This window comes from Jaculus jaculus, chromosome 5 (genome assembly GCF_020740685.1).
Source record: "Jaculus jaculus isolate mJacJac1 chromosome 5, mJacJac1.mat.Y.cur, whole genome shotgun sequence".
Lineage (NCBI taxonomy): Eukaryota > Metazoa > Chordata > Mammalia > Rodentia > Dipodidae > Jaculus > Jaculus jaculus.
This window is the reverse complement of record NC_059106.1, coordinates 80,120,695-80,139,191: the sequence shown is the minus strand read 5'-3', so window position 1 is coordinate 80,139,191 and position 18,497 is coordinate 80,120,695. Positions and strand designations below refer to the sequence as shown.

Here is an 18,497-nt window from a genome sequence, read left to right as displayed (position 1 = left end):
CCCTACTGAGCTATATTGATAATGACTAATAAATATCAATACAGATGACAAAGTAGAACTGGTTAGTGTATATAGTCAGTGTCAAAAAACAGGGCAGGGGGCTGGAGAGATGGCTTAGTGGTTAAGCGCTTGCCTGTGAAGCCTAAGGACCCCGGTTCGAGGCTCGGTTCCCCAGGACCCAGGTTAGCCAGATGCACAAGGGGGCGTAGGCATCTGGACTTTGTTTGCAGTGGCTGGAAGCCCTGGCACGCCCATTCTCTCCCTGTCTCTCCTCTCTCTCTCTCTCTCTCTCTGCCTCTTTCTCTCTCTCTGTCACTCTCAAATAAATAAATAAAAATGAACAAAAAAATTAAAAAAAAAAAACAGGGCAGGAAGCCAGGTGTGGTGGCACATGCCCTTAATATCAGTGCTTGGAAGGCAGAGGTAGAAGGATCACCATGAGTTAGAGAGGTCACCCGGATACTACAGCGTGAATTCCAGGTCAGCCTAAGCTAGAGCAAGACCCTACCTAAAAAAAAAAAAAAGAACAAGAACAAAAAACAGCTGGGCGTAGTGGCGCATGCCTTTAATCCCAGCACTCGGGAGGCAGAGGTAGGAGGATTGCCATGAGTTCAAGGCCACCCTGAGACTACAGAGTTAATTCCAGGTCAGCCTGGACCAGGGTGAGACCCTACCTCAAAAAACCAAAAAAAAAAAGAACAAAAAACAGGGCAAGAGGGTTGGAGAGATGGCTCAGCAGTTAGGGTTAAGGTGCCTTGTCTGCAAAGCCTAAGGACCCGGGTTTGATTCCCCAGTACCCATGTAAAAAGTGATGTGTGCATCTGGAGTTTGTTTGCAGTGGCTAGAGGTCCTGGCACACTCATTCTCTCTGTTTCTCTCTCTCTCTCTCTGTCTCCCTCTGTTTGCAAATAAATAAATAAAATGCTTCATTTTTAATTTATTTAATTAATTTACTTTGCTTTTTGGAGGTAGATTCTCACTGTAGCCCAGGCTGACCTGGAATTCACTATGCAGTCTCAAGCTGGCCTTAAACTCTCCTTAAATTCTCCAACCCCACTTCGTGAGTGCTGGGATTAAAGACATGTGCCACCAGGCCCGGCTATTTTAATTTTTTTAAAAATATTTTACTTATTTATTTATTTGAGAGAGGGAGAGGGAGGGAAAGAATGGGCATGCTAGGGTTTCTAGCCACCACAAACGACCTCCATACGCATGTGCCACCTTGTGCTTAGGTGGTGCTGCAGTCAGGTTCGCCTGGCTGATAGAAATCACCCAACCAAGAGCAGCTTGTGGGAAAAAAAGAGGTTTATTTTGGCTTACAGGCTTGAGGGGAAGTTCCACAACGGCAGGGGAAAACTATGGCATGAGCAGAGGATGGACATCACTCCCTGGCCCACATAAAGTACACAACAGGAACAGGAGAGTGTGCCAAACACTGGCAAGGGGGAACTGGCTATAGCACCCATAAGCCTGCCCCCAACAATGCACTGCCTCCAGGAGACATTAATCCTCAAATCTCCATCACCTGGGAACCTAGCATTCAGAACACCTAAGTTTATGGGGGACACCTGAATCAAACCTCCACACATGGGTTCTGGGAAATCGAACCTGGATCCTTAGGCTTCTCAGGCAAGTGCCAAGCCATCTCTCTAGCCCAAAATACTTTAAAAAAGAAAAAAAGAAAGAAAAGAAAGAGAGAAAGGACAGGAGCTGGGTAAATGGTTCAGAGGGTAAAAGTTCTTGCTGTGTAAGTATGAGGACTTGAGTTTGATCCCCAGCACCTACATTAAAATCTGGGCATGTCTGTACTCCCAGAGCTGAGGGAGGCAGAGGCTGGAGGATTGTTGGTATTCCCTGGCCAGCCATTCTAACAGGGAACTCCAAGTTCAATAAGAGACTGTTTCAGGGCAGAAAAGTGATAGAGGAGGGCACCTGACATCTTCCTCTGGCCTCCACACATGTGCACGTGGGGTGCATGCATCTACACACATATGCAGATGCCATACACACACACAAATAATAATAATAATAATAATAATAATAATAATAATGATGATGATGATGGGGCCGGATGTGATGGCAAATGCCTTTAATCCCCAAGAGGCTGAGGTAGGAGGATTGCTGTGAGTTCGAGGCCACTCTGAGACTACATAGTGAATTCCAGGTCAGCTTGAGCTAAAGTGAGACCCTATGTTGGAAAACCAATAATAATAATGATAATAGTAGGGCAAAGGAGAATATTTTAGACCTGAGGAGAATTAAATTCGTAATTGCACAATCAATCTTTTTGGTTTCTATGTGCACCTTTCTGTACACATTTGAACCTCCATACAAATGTTTCAACCTATCAAGATAAGTTGTGGTGATGTTGGGGAGATGGTTCAGTGGTTAAAAGTGTTTGCTTGGGGGCTGGAGAGATGGCTTAGCGGTTAAGCGCTCGCCTGTGAAGCCTAAGGACCCTGGTTCAAGGCTCGGTTCCCCAGGTCCCACGTTAGCCAGATGCACAAGGGGGCGCACGCGTCTGGAGTTCGTTTGCAGAGGCTGGAAGCCCTGGCACGCCCATTCTCTCTCTCTCCCTCTATCTGTCTTTCTCTCTGTGTCTGTCGCTCTCAAATAAATAATTTTTTTAAAAAAAAAGTGTTTGCTTGGGGCTGAAGAGATGGTTTAGCAGTTAAGGCACTTGCCTTCAAAGCCTATGGGCCCAGGTTCAATTCCCTAGTACCCATGTAAAGCCAGATGCACAGATGGCACATGTATCTGAAGTTCATTTTAAAAAATTAAATAATTTTTTTAAAGGTGCATGCCTGCAAAGCCTGCCAGCCAGGGTTCAATTCCCCAGCCACCCATGTAAAGTTGGGCAGGTGTTCCTTTGCTGGAGCAAGAGACCCTTGTATGCCCATGTGCACATATGTGCACATACACACACACACACAAATGAAGAAAAGAAAAAAATTAAACATTTTTTAAAAAGCAGCATGTGGGGCTGGAGAGATGGCTTAGCGATTAAGCGCTTGCCTTTGAAGCCTAAGGACCCTGGTTAGAGGCTCGATTCCCCAGGACCCATGTTAGCCAGATGCACAAGGGGACGCATGTGTCTGGAGTTCGTTTGCAGTGGCTAGAACCCCTGGCGCGCCCACTCTCCTCTCTCTCTCTCTCTGCCTCTTTCTCTCTCTGTCTGTCACACTCAAATAAATAAATAAAAATTTAAAAAATTAAAAAGCAGCATGTGGTGGCACACAACTTTAATCCCAGCACTGAGGGGAAGCTGAGGTAGGAGGATCAACATGAATTTGAGCCCAGCCTGGGCTACAGACTGAGTTTTGGGTCAGCCTGGATTATAATGGGACTCTGCCAAAAAAGAAGAAGGAAAGAAAGAAAGAAAGAAAGAAAGAAAGAAAGAAAGAAAGAAAGAAAGAAAGAAAGAGAGAGAAGAAAAGAGAGAAAGAAAGAAAGAAAGAAAGAAAGAAAGAAAGAAAGAAAGAAAGAAAGAAGGAAGGAAGGAAGGAAGGAAGGAAGGAAGGAAGGAAATAAGGAAGGAAGGAAAAGGAAAGAAGAGAAAAGAGGAAGGGAGAGAGGAAGGGAAGAAGATAAAAGGAAAGAAAATAAAAGAAAAAAGAGGAAAGGACAGAAAAGCACTGTGAAGTTATATAAAATAATGACTTTTTTTCCTAGCCTGATAATGTGAGTTATTTTCCAAGACCCATCCAACTTCTGCAGAGGGCAAACAGGCATATTCAATGTGGACACAATAGGTACCAGCATCGCAGCTTATGTGAAGTCTTTGGTGATGGTATTATCTACCACTTCTGCAAGAATACAATATTGCTTCTGGTTTAATTTTTTTTTAATTTTTTGTTTATTTTTATTTATTTATTTGAGAGTGACAGAGAGAAAAAGAGAGAGAGAGAGAGAGAGAGAATGGGCACGCCAGGGCCTCCAGCCACTGAGAACAAACTCCAGATGTGTGCGTCCCCTTGTGCATCTGGCTAACTTGGGTCCTGGGGAATCGAGCCTCAAACCGGAGTCCTTAGGCTTCACAGGCAAGCGCTTAACTGCTAAGCCATCTCTCCAGCCCCTGGCTTAATATTTTGAAAGGCTTAGACCTTTGTGCCACAGTAATACTCATAAACATGTTTATTTCAGTTATAAATTCAGAATCTGGGGAAAAGTGTAAACCAGTGCTATCTTAGGCAGAGGCCTATCACTCACCGCAAATCTCTCCCATTGTGAGCCACAGTGTCATTTTGGCTCTCTGATTCAGAAGCGTGACTGTCAATACCTTACAGGTCTGGTTGGTCCCTTTCTACTTGCTCACAGGCCTCAAGTAAATAGCCAAAGTTCCTTTCCTTTAGAGAAGGCCTAGAGGAAGATTTATGCTGCATTCTTGCAGTGGTACTGCAGGGTCAGTTCTCAAGAAAAACAACCTCTCATTCAAAAGACTGACATTTATGTACTAACTCAAGTCTAAAGTGAGTAAAAGCCATGACTGACCATTGTGGAAAATTAAGTCAGTTTTGGGGGCCACCAGAACAGGTTTCTCATCTACTTAACTCCAAGGGACATTAAAACCAATTAGCTAAAATCAAAGTTAAATATGGGTCTGCTACAAACTGATTGCTCTTATCCCCTGCAAAATTCATATATTGAAACCCTAACCCACAGTGTTATGGTATTAGAAGGTAGGGCCTTTAGAAAGCAATTAGGTCACAAAAGTGCAGTTCTCACAGGTGAGATTAGTTCAATTACAGTGGAGACCCTAGGTAGCCTTCTCACATTTTCTGCCACATAAGAGCACAGTATGAAGACCACAGTTTACGAACCAGAAAGTGACCCATAGCCAGACACTAAATCTGCTGGCTCCTTAATCTTAGACTTCCCACTACACAGAAATGTGAATAATGTTTGTTAAGCTACCCAGTCTATGGTATTTTGTTATAGCACTCCAAGTGAACTAAGACACAGTCAAAACGTTCTTATCTCCTGATAACATCCCTACTTGCCTTGTGTTCCATGGTTAAGTGCAATCACTTGAGCTCTTCTATTTAGAATCACATTATTTCTAGTAAAATGGGAATTCATTTCAATAGCACTCTGCCTGGTCACCTTTTCCACAAAGGAAAACAACTCTAGATCTTTCTAATATGTTTCTCAATGCTTTAGTATTTCACTTCTTACTGATATATTTCTCAGTCTCTCAGTGACATCAGGGTTTTCCAGACCTCCTTGGGAGCTACAGTGGAGATTAATGCAATTTGTACCTGATAGGCCCATTCCAACTCTTCTATCTCTTTTATCTTTAAGTTTTTACTTCAGGCCAGTAAAGTGTTGGTATGCCATCTTCATTAAACATATTTCAGCAATAAAGAAAGAGTAAAGGTCCATATATGACAGGAAGGTACAAGAGGAGGCCATTGCTATTCTAATATCAGACAAGGTAGACTTTAGTCCAACGTTAGTCAAGAAAGATAAGGAAGATCACTTTATATTGATTAAGGGCACACTCCAACAGGAGGACATTACAATCCTAAACATAAATGCACCTAACATGGGGGCTCCCAAATTCATCAAACAAACACTATTAGAACTAAGGCCACAGATAACACCAAACACAGTGGTGGTGGGTGACTTTAAAACCCCACTCTCATCAATTGACAGGTCATCCCGGGAAAAAGTAAACAGAGAGGCATCTGGACTAAATGAGGTCATAGAAGGAATGGACCTAACAGATATATACAGGACATTTCATCCAAAGGCTGCAGAATATACATCCTGTTCAGCAGCACATGGAACATTCTCTAAAATAGACCATATATTAGGACACAAAGCAAATCTTAACAAATTCAGGAAAATTGAAATAATTCCTTGCATTCTATCTGACCACAATGGAATTAAACTACAAATCAGTAGCAAGAAAGGCTATAGAGTATACACAAAATCATGGAAACTAAACAATACACTACTAAATGATGAATGGGTCAATGAAGAAATCAAGAAGGAAATCAAAAAATTTATAAAGTCAAACGGTAATGAGAACACAACATATCAAAATCTCTGGGACACAATGAAGGCAGTTCTAAGAGGTAACTTTATAGCCTTAAGTGCCTATATTAAGAAATTAGAAAAGTCACAAGTAAACAACCTAATGCTTCGCCTTAAAGCCTTGGAAAAAGAAGAACAAGGCAAACCAAAAATCAATAGGCGGGAAGAAATAATAAATATTAGGGCAGAAATTAATGAAATAGAAACAAAAAAAATCCTAAGAATTAATGAAACAAAGAGTTGGTTCTTTGAAAGGATGAACAAGATTGATTAACCCTTAGCAAATCTGACCAAAAGAAAGAGAGAAGAGACACAAATTACTAAAATCAGAGATGAACAAGGTAACATCACAACAAATTCCAGAGAAATTCAAAAAATCATTGGGACATACTCTAAAAGCATATACTCCACAAAGTATGAAAATCTGAAAGAAAGGAATGATTTCCTTGATTTATATGACCTACCTAAATTAAATCAAAATGAGATTAACCACTTAAATAGACCTATAACAAACATGAAGATCCGAACAGTTATCAATAATCTCCCAACTAAAAAAAGCCCAGGCCCAGATGGATTCACTGCTGAATTTTACCACACCTTTAAGGAAGAGCTAACACCATTGCTTCTTAAACTTTTCCAGGAAATAGAAAAAGAAGGAATTCTACCAAACTCCTTCTATGAGGCCAGCATCACCCTGATACCAAAACCAGGCAAAGATAGAACAAAAAAAGAAAATTACAGACCAATCTCCCTCATGAACATAGCCGCAAAAATTCTCAACAAAATATTGGCAAACAGAATACAAGAGTATATCAAAAAGATCATTCACCCAGACCAAGTAGGCTTTATCCCAGTATGGGATGGTTCAATATACGCAAATCTATAAATGTAATACATTATATAAACGGGTTAAAGGACAAAAATCACATGATCATCTCATTGGATGCAGAGAAAGCATTTGACAAAATCCAACATCCCTTCATGATAAAAGTCCTACAGAGACTGGGAATAGAAGGAACATATCTCAATATAATAAAAGCTATTTATGACAAGCCAACAGCCAACATATTACTAAATGGGGAAAAACTGGAAGCTTTTCCACTAAAATCAGGAACAAGACAAGGGTGTCCACTGTCCCCACTTTTATTTAATATAGTTTTGGAAGTCTTAGCCATAGCAATAAGGCAAGAGACACACATAAAAGGGATACAAATTGGAAAGGAAGAGATCAAGTTATCATTATTTGCAGATAACATGATACTATACAGAAAGGACCCTAAAAACTCTACTAGCAAACTGTTAGAGCTGATCAAAACCTACAGCCATGTAGCAGGATACAAAATAAATACACAGAAATCAGTAGCCTTCATATATGCTAACAACAAACACACAGAGGATGAAATCAGAGAATCACTCCCATTCACAATTGAATCAAAAAAAGAAATAAAGTACCTTGGAATAAACCTAACCAAGGAAGTAAAGAATCTCTAAAACGAGAACTTTAAAACACTCAAGCGAGAAATTGCAGAAGACACTAGAAAGTGGAGAAACATCCCCTGTTCCTGAATTGGAAGAATAAATATTGTGAAAATGGCAATCCTACCAAAATCAATCTACACATTTAATACAATCCCTATCAAAATTCCAAAAGCATTCTTCATGGAAACAGAAAAACAATCCAAAAATTCATTTGGAATCACAAAAACCTTGAATATATAAAATAAAACTGAGCAACAAAAATAAGGCTGGTGGTATCACCATATCTGATTTTAACCTATACTACAGAGTCATAGTAACAAAAACAGCGTGGTACTTGCACAAAAACAGACATGTAGATCCGTGGAACAGAATAGAGGACCCAGATGTAAGCTCAAGTAGCTATAGCCACCTGATATTTGATAAAAAAAAATGCCCAAAATACTCATTGGAGAAAAGACAGCCTCTTCAGCAAATGGTGTTGGGAAAGCTGGATATATATCTGCAGAAGGATGAAAATAGATTCTTCTCTCTCTCCATGCACAAGAATAAGTCTAAATGGATTAAAGACCTTAACATCAGACCTGAATCTCAAACTGCTAGAGGAAAAAGTAGGGGAAATTCTTCAACAAATTGGTCTTGGCAAAGACTTTCTGAATACAACCCCAATTGCTCAGGCAATAAAACCACAGATTAATCACTGGGACCTCATGAAATTACAAAGATTTTGCACTGCAAAGGGCACAGTGAAAAAAGCAAAGAGGCAACCTACAGAATGGGAAAAAATCTTCACCAGCTATATATCTGATAGAGGATTAATATCTAGGATATACAAAGAACTCAAAAAGTTAAATAATAAGGAATCAAACAAGCCAATCAAAAAATGGGCTATGGAGCTAAATAGAGCATTCTCAAAGGAAGAAATACGAATGGCATATAAGCATCTAAAAAAATGTTCTACGCCACTAGTCATCAGGGAAATGCAGATTAAAACTACATTGAGATTCCATCTCACTCCTGCCTGATTGGCCACCATCATGAAAACAAATGATCATAAATGTTGGCGGGGATGTGGAAAAACAGGAACCCTTCTGCACTGCTGGTGGGAATGCAATCTGGTCCAGCCATTGTGGAAATCAGTGTGGAGGTTCCTAAAACAGCTAAAGATTGATCTACCATATGACCCAGCTATAGCATTCCTAGGCATATATTCGAAGGACTCATCTCATTTCCTTAGAAGTACGTGCTCAACCATGTTTATTGCTGCTCAATTTACAATAGCTGGGAAATGGAACAAGCCTAGATGTCCCTCAACTGATGAGTGGATAATGAAGATGTGGCACATTTATACAATGGAGTTCTACTCAGCGGTAAAGAAAAATGAAGTTATGAAATTTGCAGAAAAATGGATGGACCTGGAAAGGATTATACTAAGTGAGGTAACCCAGGCCCAGAAAGCCAAGCGCCACATGTTCTCTCTAATATGTGGATCCTAGCTACAGATGATTGGGCTTCTGCGTGAGAATGAAAATACTTAGTAGCAGAGGCCAGTAAGGTAAAAAGGAGACATAAAGGAAGAGAAAGGAAGGGAGGAGGGTACTGAATAGGTTGGTATTGTATATATATAAGTACAATGATTGTGATGGGGAGGTAATATGATGGAGAATGGAATTTCAAAGGGGAAAGTGTGGTGGGAGGAGGGAGGGAATTGCCATGGGATATTTTTTTATAATCATGGAAAATGCTAATAAAAATTAAAAAAAAAAAAGAAATTTGCCTGCAAAGCCGAAGGACCTAGGTTCAGTTCCCCAGTACTTATATAAAGCCAGATGCACAAGCTGGCACATGCAGTTAGAGTTTGTTTGCAGGTGATAAAGGCCCTGGTGTTCCCATATTTTCTCTCTCTCTCTCTCTCTGTCTCTCTCTCTCTCTCTCTCTCTGCCTCTTTCTCTCCCTCTTGCTCATAAATAAAAATTTTAAAGTAGGGAGCTGGAGATATGTCTTAGTGGTTAAGGTGTTTGCCTGTGAAGTCAAATGACCCAGGTTCGACTCTCCAGGAACCATGTAAGCCAGATGCACAAGGTGGTGCCTGTATCTGGAGTTTGTTTGCAGTAGCTGAAGGCCCTGGCACACCCATTCTATCTCTCTCCCTCTCTCTACATCTATCTGCCTCTTTCTCTCTCTCAAATAAATAAAATAAATAAATATTTAAAAATATAAGACTTCTTCCTCGGGAAAACACCAAATGGCGGATGACGCTGGTGCAGCAGGAGGGCCCGGAGGACCCGGGGGCTTCCGTGGAGGTTTCGGCAGCGGTCTCGGGTCGCGGTCGTGGGCGTGGCCGTGGTCGGGGCGAGGCTGCGGGGCTCGTGGAGGCAAAGCCGAAGACAAGGAGTGGATCCCCGTGACTAAGCTGGGATGCCTGGTCAAAGACATGAAGATCAAGTCCCTGGAGGAGATCTATCTGTTCTCCCTGCCCATCAAGGAGTCTGAGATTATTGATTTCTTCTTGGGCGCGTCCCTTAAGGATGAAGTTTTGAAGATCATGCCAGTGCAAAAGCAGACTCGCGCTGGTCAGCGTACCAGGTTCAAGGCTTTTGTCGCCATTGGGGACTACAACGGTCACGTGGGCCTGGGTGTCAAGTGCTCTAAGGAGGTAGCCACTGCCATCCGAGGGGCCATCATCTTGGCCAAGCTCTCCATTGTGCCTGTCCGGAGAGGCTACTGGGGGAACAAGATCGGCAAGCCCCACACAGTCCCCTGTAAAGGCCGCTGTGGTTCTGTGCTGGTGCGCCTTATCCCTGCCCCTAGGGGCACTGGTATCGTCTCTGCCCCCTTGCCCAAGAAGCTGCTGCTGATGGCTGGTATTGATGACTGCTACACTTCAGCCAGGGGCTGCACTGCCACCCTGGGCAACTTTGCTAAGGCCACTTTTGACGCCATCTCTAAGACCTACAGCTATTTGACCCCCGACCTCTGGAAAGAGACTGTGTTCACCAAGTCTCCTTACCAGGAATTCACTGACCATCTTGTGAAAACCCACACCAGAGTCTCAGTGCAGAGGACCCAGGCTCCAGCTGTGGCTTCCACATAAGGGTTTTATACAGAAAAAAAATAAAAGTGGATTAAGCCTGCAAAAAAATAAAAAAATAAAAATATAAGAAAGATAAGCCAGGTATGGTGGCATACACCTTTAATCTCAGCACTCAGGAAGCTGAGGTTGGAGGATCACTGTGAGCTGGAGACCAACCTGGGCTATAGAGGGAGTTGCCCCAGTTCAATTCCCATATCCCCATGTAAAAGATGAAGAAAGTGGCACATGCATTGGGAATTCATTCACATTGGTAAGAGGCCCTGGCACACACATACTCATTCATTTTTCTCTTACACATACACTCTCTCTCTGCTTAAAAAAATAAATAATATTGTTTAAAGATCCAAAACAGAAACACAAATTAAAAAGAAACATTCTACAGAAAGAAAATGTCAACACTAAGTCAAAATTTCAAGCAACCCACTAAACTATTAGAACTACCTCAATCTATACAAATTAATACATTAAATATAGAATCTGAGGCTTGGGAGATTGCTTAGCAGTTGAGGTGCTTGACTGCAAAATCAAATGACCCAGTTCACTTCCCCAGTACCCATGGAAAGCCAGATGCACAGGTGGCACATACGTCTGGAGTTTATTTGCAGTGGCTAGAGGCCCTAGGGTGCCCATTCTCACCTTCTCTATCTGTCTTTTTCTTTCTCTCTCAAATAAATAAATAAAATACAAATATATTAAAATATGTAGTAAGTGTTTCAATGCATTCTTCACAATTCTTCCCAGTAAGGTCTGACACCTTAGAATCTACTCCTGCATATGTTCCCCCATTTCTGCTAACACTTCATATATTAGGTCAACTTTTTTTTTTTTTCAAGTTGGTGTCTCACTCTAGTCCAGGCTGACCTGGAATTCACTATGTAGTCTCAGGGTAACCTTGAATTCATGGCGATCCTTGAGTTTGTTTTACTTTTAAAAATATTTTTATTTATTTGTGAGGAGAGAAAAAGAGAGAGAACAGATGTGCCAGAGCCTCCTGACACTGTGAACAAACTCCAGATACATGCAACACTTTGTGTATCTGGCTTTATGTGGGCACTGGGGAATTAAACCCAGGTTGGCAAGCTTTGCAAGAAAGTGTCTTTAAGCACTAAGTCATCTCCCCAGTCCAAGATCTTTTTGTTTTTGCTTTTGTTTTTCAAGGTAGGGTCTCACTGTAGCCCAGGCTGACCTGGAATTCATTGTAGTCTCAGGGTGGCCTTGAACTCATGGTGATCCTCCTACCTCAGCCTCCTGACTGCTTAAGTTTTAACTTGTATACCATTTGTTACAGTTCGGTTCGCCTTGCTGGTAGAAATCACCCAACCAAGAGCAGCTTCTGGGAAAAAGAGATTTATTTTGACTTACAGGCTTGAGGGGAAGCTTCACAATGGCAGGGGAAAACGATGGTATGAGCAGAGGGTGGACATCACCCCCTGGCCAACATAAGATGGACCACAGCAACAGGAGGGTGTGCCAAACACTGGCATGGAGAAACTGGCTAGAAAGCCCATAAGCCCGCCCCCAACAACACACTCCCTCCAGGAGGCATTAATTCCCAAATATCCATCAGCTGGGAACCTAGCATTCAAAACACCTAAGTTTATGGGGGACACCTGAATCAAACCACCACATTCTGCCCCTGGCCCCCATAAACTGATATCCATACATGATGTAAAATACAATGCATTCAGTCTGACTTTAAAAATCCCCATAGTTTTTATCAATCCCAATGATGTTCATACATCCCCATAGTCCAAGATCTTTTAACTGAGCCATAATACCAAAAAATAACCTCAAAAAACCCATAATGGCACAAAATAAATATTCACACTGCAAAAGATGGCATTGGGCATAGTAAAGAAACATTCAACCAATACAAGATTTAAAGCAACCAGGGCAAATATCAAACTCTGTAGCTTCAAGTCCAGCAACTCTAGCCAGTGACAAATCTTCAAGTCCGATAATTCTAACCAGCAACAAGTCTCTGGCATTCCAATTCCGCCCCTCCAGCTAGGCTACTCACAGTCCTGGGGAAACTTCATCGGGGCCAGCAGCTCTCCTTGGCAGCCATCTCATGGTCCTAGCATCTCCACTGGGTCTCCACTGCAAGCCACGGTTCATCCTCATGGCCCCATGGGGTCTCTATGCAGGCAACCAGCAAACCTGCTTCACACTGCCCATGGCCATTTCCAAAACACAAGACCATGTTGCAAACTCAATGACCCTCTTTCCAGCATTTCTTATACTCCAGGATACCAGGTAGGGTGCCAATTTGTTAATCCAGGGGGGAATAAAACAGACTTTGAAGAACAGGACACTCCTTGAGCACTCAGGCCCCTTCAAAAGAGTCTACATTCTTCTTGTTGCCCCAGCACAGGTCAGCTAGCCCAGGCTCAAAGGTTGTAATCTCTCAGTTGCAGCTGAATGGGCAACAGTTCATCCAAAGATTTTTTTTTTTCTGTGCCATATCCCTCTGCACACACCAGTTCATTTCTACGCAAAGCAACCCTGCACAACTTCTCAAGACATGGGCACAAGAGCAAGCTTCTCACACAAACTGCTAGCCCAGTCCAGGCAAAGCTTTTTCTCACCCTCATGAGCCAAACCTCACAGTCCATAGTCCTTACTGCCTTCAGGTCTTTCAGCTCTGACCAGGATAGACCATCACGCTGTACTTACAGCACTGCAAAGCATCTCTTAGGCCAAGGTTTCAACTCCTTCCACATTCCTCTTGAAAATCAGCTACAAAAGGCTGAAACCACATAGTCAGGTGTCTAGCAGCAATCCCACTCCTCGGTACCACTTTACTGTTGCAGTCTGGTTCGCATTGCTGGTAGAAATTACCTAACCAAGAGCAGCTTCTGGGAAAAAAGTTTTATTTTGGCTTACAGGCTTGAGGAGAAGCTCCACGATGGCAGGGGAAAACGATGGCATGAGCAGAAGGTGGACATCACCCCCTGGCCAACATAAGATGGACCACAGCAACAGGAGGGTGTGCCAAACACTGGCATGGGGAAACTGGCTATAAAGCCCATAAGCCTGCCCCCAACAATACACTCCCTCTAGGAGGCATTAATTCCCAAATATCCATCAGCTGGGAACATAGCATTCAAAACACCTAAGTTTATGGGGGACACCTGAATCAAACCACCACACCATTCTAAAATCCCACACCATATTTTGTCTCATTCACCCCATTTAGTGATCTTAGACTAATGAAAGCTAAAATTTTGGGGGAGAAGTGTTTAAAGAAAAGAACAGGTATCTAGACTATTGGTAGACATCATCTGAAATAACTAATGGGGCACTGGAGAGATGGCTTAGTGGTTAAGGTGCTTGCCTGCAAGCCAAGACCCAGGTTCAATTCCCCAGTACCTATATAAAGCCCTCTTTGTCTCTCTACTTGCAAATAAATATATAAATTTAAAATGTTTTTTTAAATTTATTGATTTGAGAGAAAGAGGCAGAGAGAGAGAGAATGGGCACACTAGGGCCTCTAGCCACTAGCCATTGCAAATGAGCTCCAGATGCATTTACCACCTTGTGCATCTGGCTTATGTGGGTCCTGGAGAATCAAACCTAGGACCTTTGGCTTTGCAGGCAAGTGCCTTAACCGCTAAGCCATCTCTCCAGTCCCCCCTCTTTTTTTTTTTTTTTTTGGCTTTTTTGAGGTAGGGTCTCACTCTAGCTCAGGCTGGCCTGGAATTCACTATGTACACTCAGGGTGTCTTTGAAATCATGGCAATCCTCCTACCTCTGTCTCCTGAGTGCTGGGAATCAAGGCATGCACCACCATTACTGGAAATTTTTTTAAAGAAATAACTGTCTCTGTCTGTCTCTCTTTTCTCTATCTCTCTTTGCTTGCAAATAAACAAATAAAATTTATTTTTAACAAAAGAAATAACTGATCAGTACCTTAGGTCCAAATAGCATAGAGAAGTAGTGTTATGGGGAAAACAGCATTCAACATCCAATCAAGTCTAGGATGATCACATATTTTCAGTTATCTTATTCTTCTTGGGCTAGAATAAGAAATCTGAAGAAGGAAAAATAGACAAGTAGCATATTCATCATGAATACATGATTTAGAATGAAAAGTGTATCTGGATTCTGAATTAAATATGTTAATACTTTCTTTTTGGCTATTATGCTGCTTACAACTAAAGAATGCATCTTCTTTTCTTCTCTGGGTCTCTAAACCATTTTGTTCACTTTACACCTCTATCTGTAAGTAAATGATGAATTAGTAATACTTCTTAAGCTTAAACCATAAGTCTACTACTATAACCCACACAGATGTCCTTTTAACATGTTGCTTAACTGATAAATGGAGTGCTGGCCATGGGACCATCAGGACTCCTTACTAGATCATCTCTAGCCAGCCACTAACTTTGAAGCTATATCAAATGCACCTGGGTTTTGTCCTTGTTGCTATTTAGTTGATTTTTGGTTTACAGTTATTGCTATGTTTGCTGTTGTTGCTGCTGCTGGCCTGAGCCCAGGGCTTCAGCAGGCTCAGCATACACTCTGTCACTGAGCTACACTACCTGGCATACATTTTTATGCCAGCAGTCCTATGAGCATCAGCGTTTTAAAATATAAAGTATACTGGTTGAAGGCATATTCAAACCTAGAAATGTTACTGTCTTTTAAGCAGGGAGGAAGGGCAGTTAGAAGGGGAGATGAGAGTCAACAAAAACTAGTGATGTCTGAAAAAGTACTTGATAAGTGAATCAAAATATAATGTTTTAAAATTTAAGTTACTATCTCTTTCCTTCTCAAATCAAAAGCTAAAGAGCAGGTAAGGCTTAGAAAGTTGCTCATCAGCACAGAATAGGCTTGGAGTCGATCCTTTGCTGACTGCATCGTGCTGATTTCAGCATAAAGACATCCTTCAGCCGAGAAGCCCTGCCACTCATCAATGATGTTCACTTTGGTTAATTAGAAATACTAAAATAACGTGGGAATAATTTTGCTAGCATAAAAGAACATGAATAAATTATATAAAAGCCATGAGTAAACAGAACATTCACATTAGCTTTCCATAATGGTTCCCATCTCAACTCCATAAACTTGAAAAAGCTCCAAAGTCCAATGTGATGGAAAGTCAGAACAAGACTCATCTGGGCCAAACACACTTCAGGAATATAATTAGCTTTGTGCAACTGACAGCAGGCTGCAGGAGTAAGGGTTTGGCTTCCCTAAAATGTATTTTTGCCCAGTTATCAGATGTACTTGAATAGAAATAAGGTGTAAATTTCTGGCTAAGGATGCAGTGTGATCCTGAAATAAATTATTTTCCCCCAATTACCCATTTCAAAAGCTTAGATGGAGCTGGGAGTGGTGGTGCACACCTTTAATCCCAGCACTGGGGAGGCACAGGGAGGAGGATTGCCATGAGTTCAAGGCCACCCTGAGACTACATAGTGAATTCCAGGTCAGCCTGGGCCAGAGTGAAACCCTACCTCAAAAAAAAAAAAAAATAAATAAATAAAATAGATGGAATAAGGGAGATGACCAAGACAACAGTGAACTACTCATCTTCTATGTTCCAGAAGGATACAGAGAAACACTATTCTCACCAGAATGAAAGTTCTCACAAAGGGGAGAGAACAGAACTCTCCTGATATACTGACAGACTGTTTACTTCCTCCCCTTAAGTAGAAATCCACCATCCTATGCCATGTTCAGACTAAGCTACAAAGGGAGACTCTCTCTTTAAAAAAAAAACAAAAACAAAACAAAGAGCTGAAGAGATAGCTTAGTGGTTAAGGTACTTGTCTGCAAAGCCAAAGGACCCAGGTTTTTTTTTTTGTTTTTTGTTTTTTGTTTTCTTAACAGCACAGACTTTATTGGAAGGACAGTAGCTCTGCCAGGATGGAAGTACTGCTTTTGAATGTGGGAGGAAGTACAGATATAAAGGGTACTGAGTGGGGGGGCGTCTTTGGAAGTAAAGAATGAGGGGAAGGTAAGGACAAATTATCCACCCAGGTGGCCTGATAGTTCTTGAGGCTGGATCATTGAGTTATGAGCTTGCTTTACTACAGGACCCAGCTTTGATTCCCCAGGACCCACATAAAACCAGATGCACAAGGTGGTACATGCGTCTGGAGTTTCTTTGAAGTGGTTAGAGACCCTGGCACATCTTTTCTCTATCTGCCTCTCTCTCTCTCTCTCTCTCTCTCTTTCTCTCTCTCTCTCAAATAAATAAATAAATAAATAAATATTAAAAAATAAAAACAAGTCAGACGTGGTGGTGCACACCTTTAACCCCAGCACTTGGGAGGCAGAGGTAGAAGGATTGCCTTGAGTTTGAGGCTACCCTGAGACTACAGAGTGACCAGGTCAGCCTGGGCTAGAGTGAGACCGTACCTTGAAAAACCAAGGAGCTGGAGAGTTGGCTCAGTGATTAAATGGGCTTGCATGCAAAGCATGATACCCTGTGTTTGACTCTCTAGTACTCACATAAAGCCAGATGCACAAAGTGACTCATGCTTCTGGAGTTCATTTGCATGATAAAGCTCTAGTTCTCTTCTCTCTGTCATAAAACAAAGGAAACTCTCTCACAGTTTCTGTGATACCATTTTCCCCGACCTAAATCTCATTTGATAACCTCATCGTCTAGCAGAACTTTATACATTAGAGTTTCCTAGTCAATGCCTTATTCCTCTTTGCATATATATATGACCTTTTCTGGGTGACCTCATTTCTTCCTGTCTATGAGATAAGGACTCCCAAATGGTATCTCCACCCCACACTTCCATTTGGACTCCGGAACTATAATACAGTCAACTTTCTATTAAGAGTGTTTGTGGATGGATGTCCCATGGGCATCTCAAGTGCTGCATGACCAAAGTTGAACTCTTTATTATTATTATTACTATTAATTTATTTAGTTATTTGAGAAAGGCAGACAGAAAGAGTGAGGCAGTGCTGTAGTCAGCTTCACATTGCTGGGATGAACTTCCAAACCAGACACAGTTTATAGGAGGAAAGGTTTATTTGAAGCTTACCAATCAAGGGGAAGTTCCATGATGTGGAAGAAGCTGGTCCCCTTTCACAGGTCCAAGCAGAGAGAAATATCACCACCAGCACCATAAGCAAGCACACCCCAGGGCCCCCAGGCAGAGCTCCGATGCTCTCTGCATTCCTTAGGCTGGAATTCTATTTCACATTTTAAAAAATAAATTTATTTATTAATTTATTTATTTATTTGTGAGAGAGGTAGATAGAGAGAGAATGAGCATACCAGGGTCTCTATCCACTGCAAATGAACTCCAGATGCATGTGACACCATGTGCTTACATGGGTTCTAGGGAATCGAACCTTGGGTCCTTAGGCTTTGTAGGCAAGTGCCTTAACTGCTAAGCCATCCTTCCAGCTCTTTTACGTTATTTATTTATTTGACAAAGAGACAGAGAGAATGGGCACACCAGGGCCTCTAGCCACTGCAAACAAACTCCAGATGCATGCGCCACCTTGTACATCTGGCTAATGTGGGTCCTGGGGAATTGAATCTAGGTCCTTTGGCTTTGCAGGCAAACACCTTAACTGCTAAACCATCCCTCTAGGCCCCTCCACTTTTTTTATTTTTTTATTTTTTTTTAGGTAGGGTTTTGCTCTAGCCCAGGCTGACCTAAAATTCACTAAGTAGTCTGAGTCTGGCCTCAAACTCACAGCAATTCTCCTACCTCTGCCTCCCAAGTGCTGGGACTAAAGGCATGTGACACCATGCCCTGCTCTCTATGTCTTTCTTTTTTCTCTCTCTCAAATAAATAAACAAATCCTTTTAAAAAAGAGAGGCCAGTAAGTTAAAAAGGAGACATAAAGGGAAGAGAAAGGAAGGGAGGAGGGTACTTAATAGGTTGATATTGTATATATGTAAGTACAA

The 18,497-nt window shown here is 41.8% G+C and overlaps 1 pseudogene; it reads left to right on the top strand.

Moving 5' to 3' along the window:
• Positions 1–9,760: 9,760 nt before the first annotated feature.
• On the top strand, positions 9,761–10,624 carry LOC123460769 (annotated as a pseudogene).
• The last annotated feature ends 7,873 nt before the right edge of the window (positions 10,625–18,497 follow it).